The 17,952-nt window shown below is 37.2% G+C and overlaps 1 protein-coding gene and 1 long non-coding RNA gene across 6 annotated transcripts in view; one reads left to right on the top strand and one right to left on the bottom strand.

Annotated features, from left to right (window-relative positions):
* The window catches only part of LOC115226117 (26S proteasome non-ATPase regulatory subunit 10), a 273,213-nt gene that overhangs the window by 176,984 nt on the left and 78,277 nt on the right, over window positions 1–17,952 (bottom strand). The window lies entirely within an intron of this gene.
* LOC115226120 lies at window positions 1,288–12,819 on the top strand. The gene is made up of 3 exons (XR_003883003.2): window positions 1,288–1,357; window positions 11,083–11,165; window positions 12,599–12,819. It is a non-coding gene; the product is annotated as an uncharacterized LOC115226120 (long non-coding RNA).

Raw genomic sequence — 17,952 nt, 5'->3', positions numbered from 1 at the left:
TTCGTGTTTACGTTGAATATTTTGAATATATATGAATAAATAAATGGAGTTTAACGCAGGTGTAATCAAATATTTTACTTTCGACACATGTTTCGACAATTCCACTGTTACTATTCAAAAGAATAAATGAAAGTGCAATCAATCTTCTCTTCAGGAAGGTGAAAAACGCGAAACTTGTCAATAAGACATTTTAGCAAAAAAATGATGGATTTGTAGAGTGATAGACAGCACGCTATTAATATTGTTAAAAAAACGTTATATGATATAATGTCATAAGTAGCTAATAGAAAGAGTAGGGATACCCATAGTGAATGTTAAATAAAAATAATTAAAGTTTGAATTATATATAATTATAGAGACTACTTATATGCACTAATGTACGTTTCTGCCCAATGCTTACATCTGTATGCTCGCTCTATAACCGTGCTTACCTAGAGTATTTTTAGAAAAAATAATGAAAAATAGCTCAGAATTGCAGAGAAGACAGAATTTCTTGCCTTTGTCATATGGTATCGAATTGAGAGAATCAACCATTCTAAATGAAATTGTTCATATATATACATATATATATATATATATAATATATATATATATATATACACACAACACACACACATCTATATATATATATATATATATATAAGTACATGGAACTGTGTATGTGTACAAACATGCATTTATATATGTTTATACGTGTAGATGCAGATGTATTATATGTGAGTCTGTATGTTCGTATATATATATATTTATTTATAGTATTTTTAAGTGTATATGTGATTATGAACGTGTATTTTTATCTACGTATGTGGGTTTTATGTGCATCTATGACGTGTGTCTCATTTATAATAAACAGCAATTATTTCTATATCAATCCATAGGCTGGACCAAATCCTTCGCATTTCGTTTGATTTTAAAATCTTTCAACGAATATAAAAACCTGCTGAGAACATATCAAGATCCCGTGAGTAGATATCTGCCCTCTCTTTCTCCGAACACACACACACGCGCGCGCGCTGAACACGCGCACACATGCATACACTCACACACACACAACACACACACACACACATGCATTTTTTATACAAGAAATGCAAACGTCAATTTAAATAGTGAGTGAGCTCAATACGTTTCGTAGATAGTGATATCGATTTTGTTAGCCTGATCAGCTTAAACACATAATACATACATATGTAAAATGATTTCCTTATCTGTATCTTTTTTATACTTCTCAAAGCTTTTAAATCAAACTTTGTTTCTTGAATTAATGTCTGCATATATATATATACTACATCCGGCTTTTGCAGATGGAGCATGAGTTTTTAACCGTGACTGGAAAATTCCGAGTTGAATATCCTGGGTAAGCAAAAGCTTCTAACCATTTATTCAAATTTATTTGGTTTTGTTCCAACATTCGATTTTATCGCACGTATATTATACGTCACTATAATCAACAGTGTTTAACTTGTAACCCACAATATACTAATTCGTACCTTCGACGAAATGCTTAAGTGTTTTATATCAATTTTTATTATACAAAGGACAAACAAAACCCATATAAATAAAGAGAGAACTGTGTATATATATATATATGTATGCATATACATACACACATACCTCCTATGATATATATATATATATATATATATATATATATAATCTAATAATAATTTAACATTACTTGGAAAGGTAGTGGGTAGCGAATTTCTTCACTACTTCAGGGAGTGACGACCCTGCCTGACACGAGTTCCGGGCTCCAGCTGACAGTACCCGGTATGGGCCCCTATCCAGGGTTACGGAACGGAAACAACCTTCAAAGAAATCCGGAGTGGAGCCCCGAAGGCGGTCTAGTGTTCCACTCGACACTCTTCCGGCAGCTCCTGCAACCAAGCTGGTGCCAAACGTAATGCACTGCACTCCTTTGGACTACATCAGCAAGGTCGAGAGAGGAAACCTGACGATTGGGCTACCCAGGACTTTCTTATCTATAGCCCAGGCTTGCGCAAAACTGGAGAGGACACTTCAGTGCTGCTGTAAAAAGCTGCAGAAACAACACAGGAGGTAACAGTCACGAGTGATAAATCTATTCAGATTGGCGTAAAATATGGGCGCTACGGGTTACCTCTGACGGTGGGAGGGACCTTCGTGTCCTATTGGTTAGCTACTGCCAACCTCAAGCTGGGCAGCCCCCAGTCAATAAGGTGCTGACCCGCCACAGGTCGCCTGCTTCATTGGGTGCTTGAAGCTAAGAGTATGACTTGAAAAGCGGCCTGCAACCTCTGCACCAGGCAAACAACTAAAAGTCAAGAAAACACCAGTTGTGCGGTTGGCAAGCTGGAATGTTAGGACCATGTGCCCTGGAATATCTGATGATCTACTCAGGGTTGAAGACACAAGGAAAACGGCCATCATTGACCGTGAACTAAAGAGGATCAACATAGATATTGCTGGGCTGAAGGAGACAAGTCTCCCCTCAAACGGCAAACTCAAAGACAGGATTTCACCTCCTTTTGGCAGGAAGCGATCCAGAAGAACCTCGTCAGCATGGCGTTGGCTTTGCAGTGAGAAACTCATTACTCTCCTCAATAGAACCACCATCAGGAGGCACTGAGCGTATCCCCTCACTGCGCCTCTCGACTTCTTCTGGCTCAGTACATCTACTCAGCATCTCTGCTCCCACTTTCTACAGCTCAGAGGAGACCAAGTACCAGTTCTACAAAGATCTCAACTGTGTCATAGAAAATATACCAACGACTGAAAATATCTACCTTCTGGGGGATTTTAACGCTCGCGTGGGATCTGACCATGATTCGTGGCCCATTTGTGTTGGACACTTTGGTATTGGCAACATGAATGACAATGGTCAGAGACTACTCGTATTCTGTACATACCACAATCTGTGCATCACAAACACATTCTTTACCAACAAGCCATCCCACAAGGGATCTTGGAGACATCCAAGATCTCACCACTGGCATCAGCTGGATCTCATCATTACACGGAGATCCTTTCTGAATTCTACTGTATTGACCCGCAGTTACCACAGCGCGGATTGTGACACAGACCACTCACTAATTAGAAGTAGGGTGAGGATTCTGCCTAAAAAAGTCCATCGCTTCAAGAAAGTGGGCCGACCACGCATTAACACTGCCAGAACCTCGGAACCTACGCTGCGAAAATGTTTTGCTGCTTCTATCAAAGTTGCCCTCAGTAGCTGCCCAACCTCCTCTGCTGAAAGTAGGTGGAACTATATCAGGGAAGCTTTGTATACAACATCAATAGATACTTTCGGCATGAGAGAAAGGCAAAACCCAGATTGGTTCAATGCTGGGCTCTCAGAGCTGGATCCAGTTATCGAAGCAAAGCGTGCAGCTCTGATGCAATACAAGAGTGATTCTTCTACAAAGTCCCTCGAAGAACTCAGAAAGACACGAAATAAAACCCAACTGACAGCCAGACGCTGTGCAAATGGGTATTGGCAGGAAATCTGTCAGAGTATCCAGTCAGCTGCTGACAGTGGCGACACCTGTGGGATGTATGCCGGTTTGAAAAAGGCCCTCGGTCCATCCGCAACCAAGTCAGCCCCTCTGGAGATCTCAGCACGGATCAAGGCAAGCAAATGGATAGATGGGTGGAGCACTACCAGGATCTCTACTCACGGAGACTACAGTACAGTGGCTGAGGCTGCGTCGAGAGTCTCAAGATCTTGCCAGTCATGTGCGAACTTGACAGTCCGCCATCTATAACAGAGCTCACCAAGGCTGTTAACTCCCTAGCAAGAACTAAGTCTCCGGGAAAAGACGGCACTCCCTCAGATATCATCAAAGCCGGTAAAAACCCCATCCTGCTTCGGCATCTTCATGAGCTTCTGTGTCAGTGCTGGGAAGAGGGTACAGTCCCTCAGGATATGCGGGATGCTAACACCATTACGCTTTACAAAAACAAAGGTGACCGTGGTGATTGTAACAATTACCGTGGTATATCTCTTCTAAGCACTGTTAGAAAGACCTTTGCCCGCGTTATCCTGGCAAGGCTACAACTACTTGCTTCTCGTATCTATCCGGAATCGCAGTGTGGCTTTAGAAGAAGCAGATCAACTATCGATATGATATTCTCCGTACGCCAACTTCAGGAGAAGTCCAGAGAGCAGAAAATGCCATTATATATGGCCTTCATTGATCTAACAAAGGCTTTTGACTCGGTAAGCAGAACAGACCTCTTAATCCTGCTCCAAAAAATCGGATGTCCACCAAAGCTGCTGAGGATCATCAAGTCTTTCCATGATGACATGCAAGGCACCATACAGCACAACGGTTCAACATCAGCCGCCTTCCAAATAAAAAACAGGGTAAAGCAAGGTTGTGTCCTCGCTCCTACATTTTTTGGCATCTTCTTCTCGCTCTTACTCTCACAAGCCTTTCAGACATCAGATGATGGAGTGTTTCTGCACAGTAGAAGTGACGGGAAACTGTTCAATCTCTCGCGCCTGTGTGCCAAGACCAAAATCAGAAGCGTCCTGATCAAGGAGATGCTATTTGCTGATGATGCCGCTCTGGTATCACACACAGAAGAAGCCCTCCAAAGGTTCATTGACTGTTTTGAGCAAGCATGTAACGACTTTGGCTTAGCTATCATCCTTAAGAAGACCAACATCATGGGTCAGGCTACATCGGACATCCCAAACATACATATTGGAGACCACAGATTACAAGAGGTGGAGAAGTTTACCTATCTGGGCTCTATCGTCACCTACAACTTATCCCTTGACGCTGAGCTCAATATACGCATTGGAAAGGCAGCTGCTGCGATGGCCCAACTCTCCAAACGGGCTTGGGACAACAATAAGCTGATGAAGACCACGAAAATGAAGATCTACCAGGCATGTGTACTCAGCACTCTACTGTATGGAAGTGAGACTTGGACGCTATACAACACCACCAAGCCTCACCTAAACATCTTTCACCTGCGCTGCCTCCGAAAAATCCTCCGCATCAAATGGCAGAATCATATCCCCAACAAAGATGTCCTCAGGCAAGCAGGAATACCAAGCATGTTTGCACTCCTCACACAAAGACGTATGAGATAGCTTGGGCATGTTAGCCGTATGAAAGATGGCAGAATCCCCAAGGACATACTCTACGGAGAGCTTGCTAGGGGTACTAGGTCTGTGGGTAGACCGATCTTACGTTACAAGGATGTTTGCAAAAGGGACATGAAGGCCTGCAACATCAATATTAGCGGTCGGGAGGCAGTTGCCGGACACCGTGGAGAATGGCGACGTACCGTAAAAGAGGGAATACAAAGGAGTGACAGGGAGAGAGAGGAGAAATGGGAAGAAAAGAAGAGACGTCAACAAGAAACTATGACATTACAACCAGCCAGGAACAGTCTTCGCTACATTTGCGGTACCTGCCAGAGGGAGTGTTTGTCCAGGAAAGGACTACACAGCCACAGCAGGAAATGTATCAGGATATGAAATATAAAAGCCGGACTATTTTATGCGCAACTCCATTGTCTCCCGAGACAAAAAAGATGCCAACCAATATATATATATATATACATACACACACAGAAGGATAAGATCAATATTTAAATATCGATTTTATCAGGTGGCCAGCATGGGAATAAAAAACATCAAAGGTAACAATTATTTAAAATTATAATATAGGGTAATAGCAGTCAAATCTTGACTCTAAAACCACATTAAATGTTCATATAGCACCAGGAGAGAAGACGAAGAGACAAAATAGAATAGCAAACATTTCTGGATAATTCCAGATCCCGGATTTCTGACTCTGCATAAGAAATGCTCTGCCTTCATCAGTGGAATATACTCAGAAAAGCAAATAAATACAAATATATACATATACAACATACGATATACTTACATATACAAACGTATTTATAGCATATATATATATATATATACAAAGAGCAATAAAGATTCAAGTTAATTTAAAAAATTTACTTGAATATGGTACCTAACTTAGATGCACCAAAAAAAACTATACTGATTTAACAATACAGTAATGTGGGGTGATTATAAGCGAGAAAGAAGCAACAAGAATGGATAGGTTTTTAGTACGATCGTTTCATACAAGGACAGGTTTTATTAAAAGTTGCAAAGATTACAGCATATAAACGAGTCCCGTACTCATCAGCTAAAATACATGTAAGTTCTCTAGACATCCTAGTGTTTGAGGCTATACTCATGAAGTAATGTAGATAATTAAACAGATTTCTAAAGTTCATTAAAGTTCTTTAAAGATGATGCATAGTCTTATCACAGAATTTTAAAAAAGTTTTGGTAGCATCACAGAGAAGGTGACCTAATCCATATGAATTTCCATAGATATGATGAGGGATTATATACTCACAGAAGACAAATTTATCCATTGTTATTAGCATTACAGAGAGGGTGAATTAATCCTTTGTATATATGCACAGATTCCAATGGTGTAGATGTAAATTTCCAGAGAAATGGAGATGAATTTCATATTCACAGGCGATAAATTTTACAATGGTTGAACACAATGAGGTAGGTACCAATCCTTGTTATATGATTAGGTGTTTGCCATATTAATCACATTACTGCTATTCACAAGAGGCTGTAGCTATTTAACTCTTAAAGGTTGAAGGGCTTACTAGATCGGCTTACTAGAATATTCTTGGCCGATCTAGTAAGCCCTTCAACCTTTAAGAGTTAAATAGCTACAGCCTCTTGTGAATAGCAGTAATGTGATTAATATGGCAAACACCTAATCATATAACAAGGATTGGTACCTACCTCATTGTGTTCAACCATTGTAAAATTTATCGCCTGTGAATATGAAATTCATCTCCATTTCTCTGGAAATTTACATCTACACCATTGGAATCTGTGCATATATACAAAGGATTAATTCACCCTCTCTGTAATGCTAATAACAATGGATAAATTTGTCTTCTGTGAGTATATAATCCCTCATCATATCTATGGAAATTCATATGGATTAGGTCACCTTCTCTGTGATGCTACCAAAACTTTTTTAAAATTCTGTGATAAGACTATGCATCATCTTTAAAGAACTTTAATGAACTTTAGAAATCTGTTTAATTATCTACATTACTTCATGAGTATAGCCTCAAACACTAGGATGTCTAGAGAACTTACATGTATTTTAGCTGATGAGTACGGGACTCGTTTATATGCTGTAATCTTTGCAACTTTTAATAAAACCTGTCCTTGTATGAAACGATCGTACTAAAAACCTATCCATTCTTGTTGCTTCTTTCTCGTATATATATATATATATATATATATAATTTCAACAATTGAGGGTAAAATTAATTAATTAATCAATTTCACCAAGCATTCAGTATGCAAAGGGACCATTTAAGGCGAATTCAAATTATTACATTATATAAAAGGGCTTAGTAAAATAAATTACTTTGCCGCATACTGAACTCATTAGAAATAGCAGCTAAAAAAACTTTTTTAAAACTATTTCTAATACTTAAAGAAAACCTCTCTCATATAGTGTTGCTCAATTCAACTCACGCAAATATGGGGGTAGAGACATTAAAAAATCAAGTGCAAAGGTTATTTGAGAACGTACGTTTCAAGATTAGTCAAAATTCGACATTTCTATCATCAGCTCAGAACTCCCTGGTTTGGATTTGAAAACACTGAAAGTAGGAGCATACCCTTTCGGCTTCCTCTCGCTTCTGAAGATCTGCTCGTAACTAACAGTGCCAACAAACTCAAAAATGCAAGCGAAGAATTTCTGCTCTCCCCTTTCCACCAGCGTGGGTTAAAATCAGTAAACACTATGCTTTTTTCGGTAAAATCCGCGGCATTATATAGAGAGAGATGAATTATAATTTCAACAATTGAGGGTAAAATTAATTAATTAATCAATTTCACCAAGTATTCAGTATGCAAAGGGACCATTTAAGGCGAATTCAAATTATTACATTATATAAAAGGGCTTAGTAAAATAAATTACTTTGCCGCATACTGAACTCATTAGAAATAGCAGCTAAAAAAACGTTTTTAAAACTATTTCCAATACTTAAAGAAAACCTCTCTCATATAGTGTTTGCTCAATTCAACTCACGCAAATATGGGGGTAGAGACATTAAAAAATCAAGTGCAAAGGTTATTTGAGAACGTACGTTTCAAGATTAGTCAAAATTCGATATTTCTATCATCAGCTCAGAACTCCCTGGTTTGGATTTGAAAACACTGAAAGTAGGAGCATACCCTTTCGGCTTCCTCTCGCTTCTGAAGATCTGCTCGTAACTAACAGTGCCAACAAACTCAAAAATGCAAGCGAAGAATTTCTGCTCTCCCCTTTCCACCAGCGTGGGTTAAAATCAGTAAACACTATGCTTTTTTCGGTAAAATCCGCGGCATTATATAGAGAGAGATGAATTATAATTTCAACAATTGAGGGTAAAATTAATTAATTAATCAATTTCACCAAGTATTCAGTATGCAAAGGGACCATTTAAGGCGAATTCAAATTATTACATTATATAAAGGGGCTTAGTAAAATAATTACTTTGCCGCATACTGAACTCATTAGAAATAGCAGCTAAAAAAACTTTTTTAAAACTATTTCCAATACTTAAAGAAAACCTCTCTCATATAGTGTTTGCTCAATTCAACTCACGCAAATATGGGGGTAGAGACATTAAAAAATCAAGTGCAAAGGTTATTTGAGAACGTACGTTTCAAGATTAGTCAAAATTCGACATTTCTATCATCAGCTCAGAACTCCCTGGTTTGGATTTGAAAACACTGAAAGTAGGAGCATACCCTTTCGGCTTCCTCTCGCTTCTGAAGATCTGCTCGTAACTAACAGTGCCAACAAACTCAAAAATGCAAGCGAAGAATTTCTGCTCTCCCCTTTCCACCAGCGTGGGTTAAAATCAGTAAACACTATGCTTTTTTCGGTAAAATCCGCGGCATTATATAGAGAGAGATGAATTATAATTTCAACAATTGAGGGTAAAATTAATTAATTAATCAATTTCACCAAGTATTCAGTATGCAAAGGGACCATTTAAGGCGAATTCAAATTATTACATTATATAAAGGGGCTTAGTAAAATAAATTACTTTGCCGCATACTGAACTCATTAGAAATAGCAGCTAAAAAAACTTTTTTAAAACTATTTCCAATACTTAAAGAAAACCTCTCTCATATAGTGTTTGCTCAATTCAACTCACGCAAATATGGGGGTAGAGACATTAAAAAATCAAGTGCAAAGGTTATTTGAGAACGTACGTTTCAAGATTAGTCAAAATTCGACATTTCTATCTACAGCTCAGAACTCCCTGGTTTGGATTTGAAAACACTGAAAGTAGGAGCATACCCTTTCGGCTTCCTCTCGCTTCTGAAGATCTGCTCGTAACTAACAGTGCCAACAAACTCAAAAATGCAAGCGAAGAATTTCTGCTCTCCCCTTTCCACCAGCGTGGGTTAAAATCAGTAAACACTATGCTTTTTTCGGTAAAATCCGCGGCATTATATAGAGAGAGATGAATTATAATTTCAACAATATTTATTTTACTAAGCCCTTTTATATAATGTAATAATTTGAATTCGCCTTAAATGGTCCCTTTGCATACTGAATACTTGGTGAAATTGATTAATTAATTAATTTTACCCTCAATTGTTGAAATTATAATTCATTTCTCTCTATATAATGCCGCGGATTTTACCGAAAAAAGCATAGTGTTTACTGATTTTAACCCACGCTGGTGGAAAGGGGAGAGCAGAAATTCTTCGCTTGCATTTTTGAGTTTGTTGGCACTGTTAGTTACGAGCAGATCTTCAGAAGCGAGAGGAAGCCGAAAGGGTATGCTCCTACTTTCAGTGTTTTCAAATCCAAACCAGGGAGTTCTGAGCTGATGATAGAAATGTCGAATTTTGACTAATCTTGAAACGTACGTTCTCAAATAACCTTTGCACTTGATTTTTTAATGTCTCTACCCCCATATTTGCGTGAGTTGAATTGAGCAAACACTATATGAGAGAGGTTTTCTTTAAGTACTGGAAATAGTTTTAAAAAAGTTTTTTTAGCTGCTATTTCTAATGAGTTCAGTATGCGGCAAAGTAATTTATTTTACTAAGCCCTTTTATATAATGTAATAAATTATATATATATATATATATATATATATATGTATGTATGTATGTATATATATATATGAGCGTGTATATATAAATCAAGGCGGCTATCAGCATTTTAAGACCAACAGGGAAATAATTCACAATCACTAAAGGTGACAAGAGTGCGGTGAGCACCAGCATTATTAGAAATATTAGTCATAGACTATTTCGTTTTGGGATTTGGTTTGCAAGATTCTTTATATGAGTTCGTGTGTTGAAGCATATTCTTTCTGGGGAGAGCCATTTTCTTTTTGTGCCTTATAATTCCACACACCGGTAACATTTCAACGTATTTCTTATTTTTATTTTCCTAAAACTTTTCGTTGGGTCTTGAAAACTTTTACCAGTGATTGTGTTAAATTATAGTCATAGACACCTTAGCCATAAAAAAAAACACATAGTGCATTGGCAGGGGGGGAGAACATTCCCCACGGTAAGCCAGATGAATTAGATTAGCATGGTTATTTCTTATAGGAAGTTAATACTCATCAGCAATGCTCACTCCATTACGGCTGGTGGAGGTTAACTCACGCCTGTCAATATCATTGAGAATGACATAAAAATGAGTGATTGATTTCACAAAATGGTAATGTGAAGATTATAAAATATATAAGGTGGCTAACACGCAATTTAAAACCAACCAGGAAATTACCAATATATATATATATATAAAATGTATATAAAAACTTATACACGGAGGGAAGACCACCATGTGGATTTCTTACATGCTAAAGAGGGCAAGCCACGGTACTGGACGAATATGTTCTTAACACTAACTTTTAGTCACCCGCTTGTAGTTCTAGCCTCCTTCACTAATTCTGTTCTCAACCATACTGAATGCGGTGATTTTACCTATGATGATCCAATCCTAAGCTATATTTGAATATAGAAATAATTGAAACAAAACAATTAATCTCTTTAAGTGTTCAAAGTCAACTGCGGCGCAATATCTCCCAAGTTTTGAACAAATTCCAGGCATTGCTCAACATGAATTTGCTTGATGAAAGTAAGTATCGTGTTTCTTCATTTTTTTAACACCATTACCGTCATAATTAGCTTCATCAATCACCATACCATCCTCTTCGTCGTTGTCGTCATCATCAACCACAACGGATGATATCTTAGGACACCCACGCGTGCACGCAAGCGCACAGACTCTCTCCCTCTCTCTCACATACAACTATTTATTTACATTTTCTCAAAGCTTGGGTAATTTCAATAAATCAGCATTTTATTTTGCGCTTTTCCGTTTCTTGTCCCTACGGAACTGTTTGTCTTTGCTCAGGTTCTTTTTAATTATACCAATTAACCGAGGGCAAAAATGTTTTCTTCTAATTTTGTATAGAAGTAGAAGATGCAGACTCTACTGGGCAGAAAAATTCACACAATTCTTGTACTTTCTTTAATTCACTCAGGAAAATTATTCAATGCTGCAAATAATTTTCCTCAGCGAAAATTCATTTTGTTCGACGTGATCATATTAACTTTTGAATTAGGATCGATAGATACACACACAGCTTATACGCTTTAACTCATCTCTAAGAGATATAAAAGAGGAGTAAATCACATCCCATTGCCGAACAATGATATAATTTTTTTCACTTCGTTTCCATTCATTTCATTTTACCACTGCCAAATCAATATAAAGTCTATCTATTTCCAGCATAAAAGAGGTTTATGCGCATCCGGTCAGTATGTCTAAGTAGTGGTCAATATTGAGGAAATGCAACAATAGAGGCCGCGAAACAGACAGAAGCATTTTTACTAGTCAAATCCCGTAACAAATTATATATTGCTCGGGAAAATGTAAAAATATATATACATATACACATACATATTTCGGGATGGTCATGTTATTTATTATTTAAAAAATATATAAATGAATAAATATATGTGTGCATATATATATTGTGTGCCCAGGTAGAGTATACGGGGATCTCTACGTACAACAGTGTTCGGGCAAACAGATCACATTGGCATAATTTGAAGAACGCTGTCGAAGTAGTTTCTCATGGATTCAGATCTACGTTTCGAGCATTGTCTTCTGTGAAATATACACGCTGGCCATTTTCAAGATGTACAGATAGATTTTAGGAAAGTGTTCCTACATGTAAACAGGATGTGACCTTTGTGTTGACAGTGTATTTGTCTAAAAGCAGAACCGTCCTTCCATCAGCGCTTGCCAATTGGCTGAAGTAACATGAAAGGCATCGTCATTCATGGTATATTCGTGAATAAGTCACAAACTGAAATACGTTGATCTATTGTTTAGGGAAATATTATTTACTTGTTTAAGGGTTGCACTGGATACATAGCGAAAACAGCTCTAACAGTTCAAATAGTAAGAAATAAACATATATATATATATATACAAATTCATACTATCCGGTAATTAATGTGCTTAAACTTTTATATTTTGTCTTTTCATTATGTTTCCAGGTTCAAGTACTGGTAATGGAACAGAGGATAGAACAGCAGAAACAAACTTTTGAGTGAAAATCGAAAAAGAGCCTCCAAGAATTGTCTTTGATGATATTTTATGCTATAAAACGATATTTTCTGCATATATAATACAAAATAAAATTTTCCCCATATATAATATAAAATAATATTTTCCCCATATATAATATGAAATAATATTTTCTTAATATATAATATAAAATTATATCTTCTCCATGTATAATATAAAATAATATTTTCTCCATATATAATATGAAATAATATTTTCTCCATATATAATATGAAATAATATTTTCTCCATATATAATATGAAATAATATTTTCTGCATATATAATACAAAATAAAATTTTCTCCATATATAATATGAAATAATATTTTCTCTATGTATAATATAAAATTATATTTTCTCCATATATAATATTAAATAATATTTTCTCCATATATAATATGAAATATTTTTTCCTTGTAACGACACTATAATTGTACCTTTCAATACAACACTATGCATGCAAGAGACTGTATAATCCACCATAATGTAATTTAAACAAGTTTCAGGGCCTCACTATGGCTTGAAACAGAAAATATTGCCTGATTTGAAATTATATTGATATTCTATCTTCTTGCCAATTTAATGTTATCAATGTAAGCTTTAGAATTGTTAAATAAAGGATTAAATCTGATCTGTTGCTACCGTTCGTTTTCTAGATGAAATACTGTAATCCCGCAGACTAAGATCAAATACCACCGGAAGAGGCATTGATTCCATTTGTTATTTTAAACATTCCACTAAAATGTTAAAACTTGCAAAATGTATCATGTTGATTAGATTTACGATCATTTATCTAATTAGTATTATCAGGTCTTTCAACTGTCATTGTTCAAGTAATCAACATTTCACAAACAGCTACATTCCAATCAAAGCACCGGACGCAGATTCGTCTTCTTCACGTTCATGTCTACTTTCACTCCATCAATGTTACACTAACACGAGACTGCGCACGCCTCAAAGTCTTCATTGAAGTAGTTTCTTAGTTATATTCTCTACATGATATTCAGGCCCATTAGGCCGCAGTCTCTCTCGGTATCCAACATATTTCAACACCCGGGGATAGAAGACACCCCACTAAAAGAGATGCCAGTCTGTTGCAAGTTTAACCCTTGGTTGTTGCTGGTATTTCTTCTCAGATGACTGCACTGGAAGTGTTTTTCTCGTGGACAGAACGCACCGAACCAATAGTCCATGTGTCTATTTCTGTGTGTGTGTACGTGTATGTGTGTGTGTGTGTGTGTGCTTGTGTATGTATGTATGTGTGTGCTTTTTAGCCTCTTCTGTTTTCCGGATCATTTGTCGCTCTCTTGCCAGCCGGAACACCGCTACGCCCTTCTTTTATACTCTGCTTGTTGCTGTTAAAAGGTATGTAGCCGTGTATCATAACAGCTCTGTCATTTCTACTGCTTATTACATGACCTGTGGTTTTAGATGTCTTGGTACATCGATTGAAATAAGGAATTATTTTTTAGTTTCCTTCTAATTAGATGGTCGCACCATTTCACCCTCTTCCATCTGACTACTTCAGTTCTGTTTTATTTCATGTAAATAACGTTTCTTATACAAATTACGCCAGTCTCACTATAATATCTCTTTAGTTTTAAACACATTTTAATAACCTCTTACTTATGTGTTTCTAGACCCTGATTAGAGAAACAAAAATGTGCAACCTATCAATGCAACCCTGGCTGATGTCCTACAAGCTCCAGATCCTGTTTCTTAAATCTCTCAAATGCTATACATGCTAGCGTGACCTGTCTTTTCTAACCTGTGTGTCTAGTGCGACGGGTACTACACAGCTCTCTTTGACATGTTCAACATAAGAACCATTCAGTGTGATTATTTCCTTTGCGTTGTGTAATTTATCTGTATATAATGCTATTCATTTTCATAGCCCATTTTCCCCATATTTCGTCTGAGACCATCAATATTAGGTTTGCTTCCCAACCGCATAATTCCGATTTTTTTTCTTGGTCTCAACGTGTGACATGGCACTTTGGGCAATTTTCACCATACTGAGAAAAAAGTACTAGGGTCAATTCGTTCGACTAAAACTTATTCCAGGGGCCCTCCACCTCCTCCAGGATGGCTGCAGTCTCATGACTGAAATAAAGGAAAAGGTTTTAAAATATATATTTCCTCACTTCGTTATTATCTGTGAACACATATTTTCTCTATTCTCCTTTCAGTGAAGAAAACACATCTGTCTCCATGACATTTCTCCTTCACTCACTCTCTATCTCTTTTGCTACTTCTCTCTCTCTCTCTCTCTCTCTCTCTCTCCTCTCTCTTATAGCTTTGCCTCTCCCATACACTTCCCTCATCACTCCATGCTTCTCTCTCTCTCCCATATCACATGTTGCTTCCCTGCGCGTGGAGAATTAATCCAGCAAAGACGTTCAACATTTTTATAATTGTTTTTCATCTCCGCTGTTTCGTTTAACATATTTTCTCTCTTCATTGTGAACCACAAACATAATCATTCTTCATTATTTTTCACACTATAACTTACTTCTCCTTGATCTGTTTCTCTCTGCCTTTCGGTCCTCATATGGCCCCTCCTCCATACCATTGCCCACAATCTCCATAGGTTCTACAACGATGAACCCCCAATATACTAAAAGCACTATGACGAACAACCTGGTTATGAATCTAACTCTGCAGGTTCACAATGTTCAAAAACACATCTACAGACATCTACACATCTGTGCCTTACCTCAATATACAACACTTAACCTATATTGGGTGCTTGTCACACGTAGTTGCAGTACTTACAATCTTGTGAAAATATGACATACAACAGACAATTTGTAATACGTCCAGGCTGACAAGCAAGCTTTAATACGTGACTGCACGAAGATGTTGAATCCTATACAAACACAACATATAAATGGAACTAGTAGATTATAAACCGTAATGGTTAGCACAAGGTTTATCGAAGAATCAAATTCTGGATTAGTTACATCCACATCTTGGCTATGGGCTCCAAGAAGGGAAGTGCTGTTCCCTTGCATATTCCGCTATAATGCCTAGACGAATAGTAAAATTCTGACCAATAGCAATATTCTGAACATATGGACGTCATAGATGTGTAGCGAGACCAATTTCTATTATTGTATATTTGGAAACATTAAGTTAGTTTCTGAAAGCTCACCACGCAACTCTGTTGAGATAGGTTAAAATAACTATCATAAAATTATTGGACATTTATTGAACCCTGTGTTGTGATCAGCTGAGTGTTGCGCGGGCGCTTGATCGAAGGTCCAATAACGTTACGCGTTATATATTTCTGGAGCCTCATTTCTTTTCATAAATTGGTGCCATAAATTATTTACGAGTCAGAGAGGTGAGAGTCATTCATCGAGGCGAAGTATGCAGATTCTGCCGTTTTCAGCATTAATTTGCTTACTCCATCTAATTTTTGAGAGCGGTCGAGTTCACTTTTAGTATTCTCGTTTGTGAGAGCAGTCGAGTTTATTTCAGATATTCTCATTCTAAAAATCATCTCTGGCTCATCGTTGAGAGGATGTTGGTATTGTCTCGGCGGAGGTTTGCACATTTTAAGTGCTCTACTGATTATTGTTATTGTTGTTGCTGCTTCTGCTGCTGCTGCTGCTGCTGATGATGATGATGATGATGATATACAAGGTAATTCGGTAAACTGAAAATATCATTTCAGTCACCTATTCGATTGATTTATTTACAGAGTAATTCAGTTAACTGAAAGTACCTTTTCAGTTATCCATTCGGATGTTTAATTTAAAGAGTTTACAGGTTTATCCGTGATCCATCCTTGCCTCATTCGTTACTGTTGTGGAAGGATTCCGACAACTCCCATATGATTAAAAGTGAATTGTCACAACATTTGCTATGAATAAAGAACTGTCGAGTTATCAGCAGTTCGCTGTGAGCCGTGTAACCTCGTATAACAGGAAGCCTCGTGCGTTCGTGTAAATACTTCGTTAAATTATTTATCAAACATACAAGGATATAAAAGTTACTTATAAAGGAAATATACTTACACCATACCTCACGTTTTTGACAGTATCCGCGGAAGGAAGAGACTTGTGGATGACATGAATTACATATTATGAAGCACAGAAACAAAACGCTGATGAATCTAAGACTTACAGGAAATTCGAAATTATGTCCTGTAACGCTCGAGTGCACATTAGGATACATGATGAAGATCATACCATAATTCAGCACATTGGTGAAGATCCTCATTGTTCATGTGCTTCAAAATCCATGCATCATATTCAGGTGGGGGTATTCAGTGTTCCGCAGTTGTTTGCATTACCCCCACCCAAAAATAAACTTACAGCCGCCTTTTTTATAAGCTAAATGAATTACTCCAAAGACTGAGCCCTGAAGATTTTATGAGGGATTTTGAAAAAGCTCTTATTAATAGCATTGTATCTGTTTCCTACTACTTCCATCTCATGCTGTCTTTTTCATCTATCACAAAATATATACAGAAAACATGTGAATTTGGCTTGAAGGACAGATACCATCGTTATAATGAGTTTAGCATTAAAATCAGAGGTTTTTAAGCATTGCTAATTCTTCGTCTCGATGATGAGATTGACGGAGTCGAACATCTTGTAGATGACGATGATCTTCCGCAAGAACTTGTGACCTACTTTAGATTATCGTACCTATGATAAGTGTGAAGTAAAGGAATGAGACCACGAAGGACTTCTCCCTAGTTTCCCATTGTCGAACATCTTGTAGATGACGATGATCCTCCTGCTAGAACTTGTGACCTACTTTGGATTATCGTACCTTAGAAGAGTGAAAAGTAAAGGAATCAGACTACAAAGGACTTCTCCCTAGTTTCCTATTGGTAGTTGGAATGTCCGCTTTAAAACAGAATCGGATATGCCTCGCACTAATAACCTTTTAGAGGGATTTCACAACGCCCTACAAATTTCCTTAATTTGTTCACATCCGAATATATGGAGATAATTACTGCATTGAGAAGGGAAGAACACTTGGCACAGCTGAGAAAGGTTGAATTTGATGGAGGTGGGATCTGCGAGACCAAACAAAAATAAAAGAAAGGATATAAGCAAACGGATAAGTATTGAGCGACATAGTCCCGAAAATAAGATGGATTTTATATGAGCAATAGCCCCTAACCTTCATTTTTATTGAAACTTTTAGTAATAATTTTAGGTTTTACTCGACTTTTTATTTCATCCTTATTCCACGTTTTATTTTTTCTAATATCGGGAGTGAAATTGACTGGTAGTCAAATTACCGGAGTCAAAATACCGGGGG

Source organism: Octopus sinensis, linkage group LG29 (genome assembly GCF_006345805.1).
Source record: "Octopus sinensis linkage group LG29, ASM634580v1, whole genome shotgun sequence".
Classification (NCBI taxonomy): Eukaryota; Metazoa; Mollusca; class Cephalopoda; order Octopoda; family Octopodidae; genus Octopus; species Octopus sinensis.
Note: the sequence above shows the minus strand (reverse complement) of the source record. Positions and strands in the feature narration are given on the sequence as shown.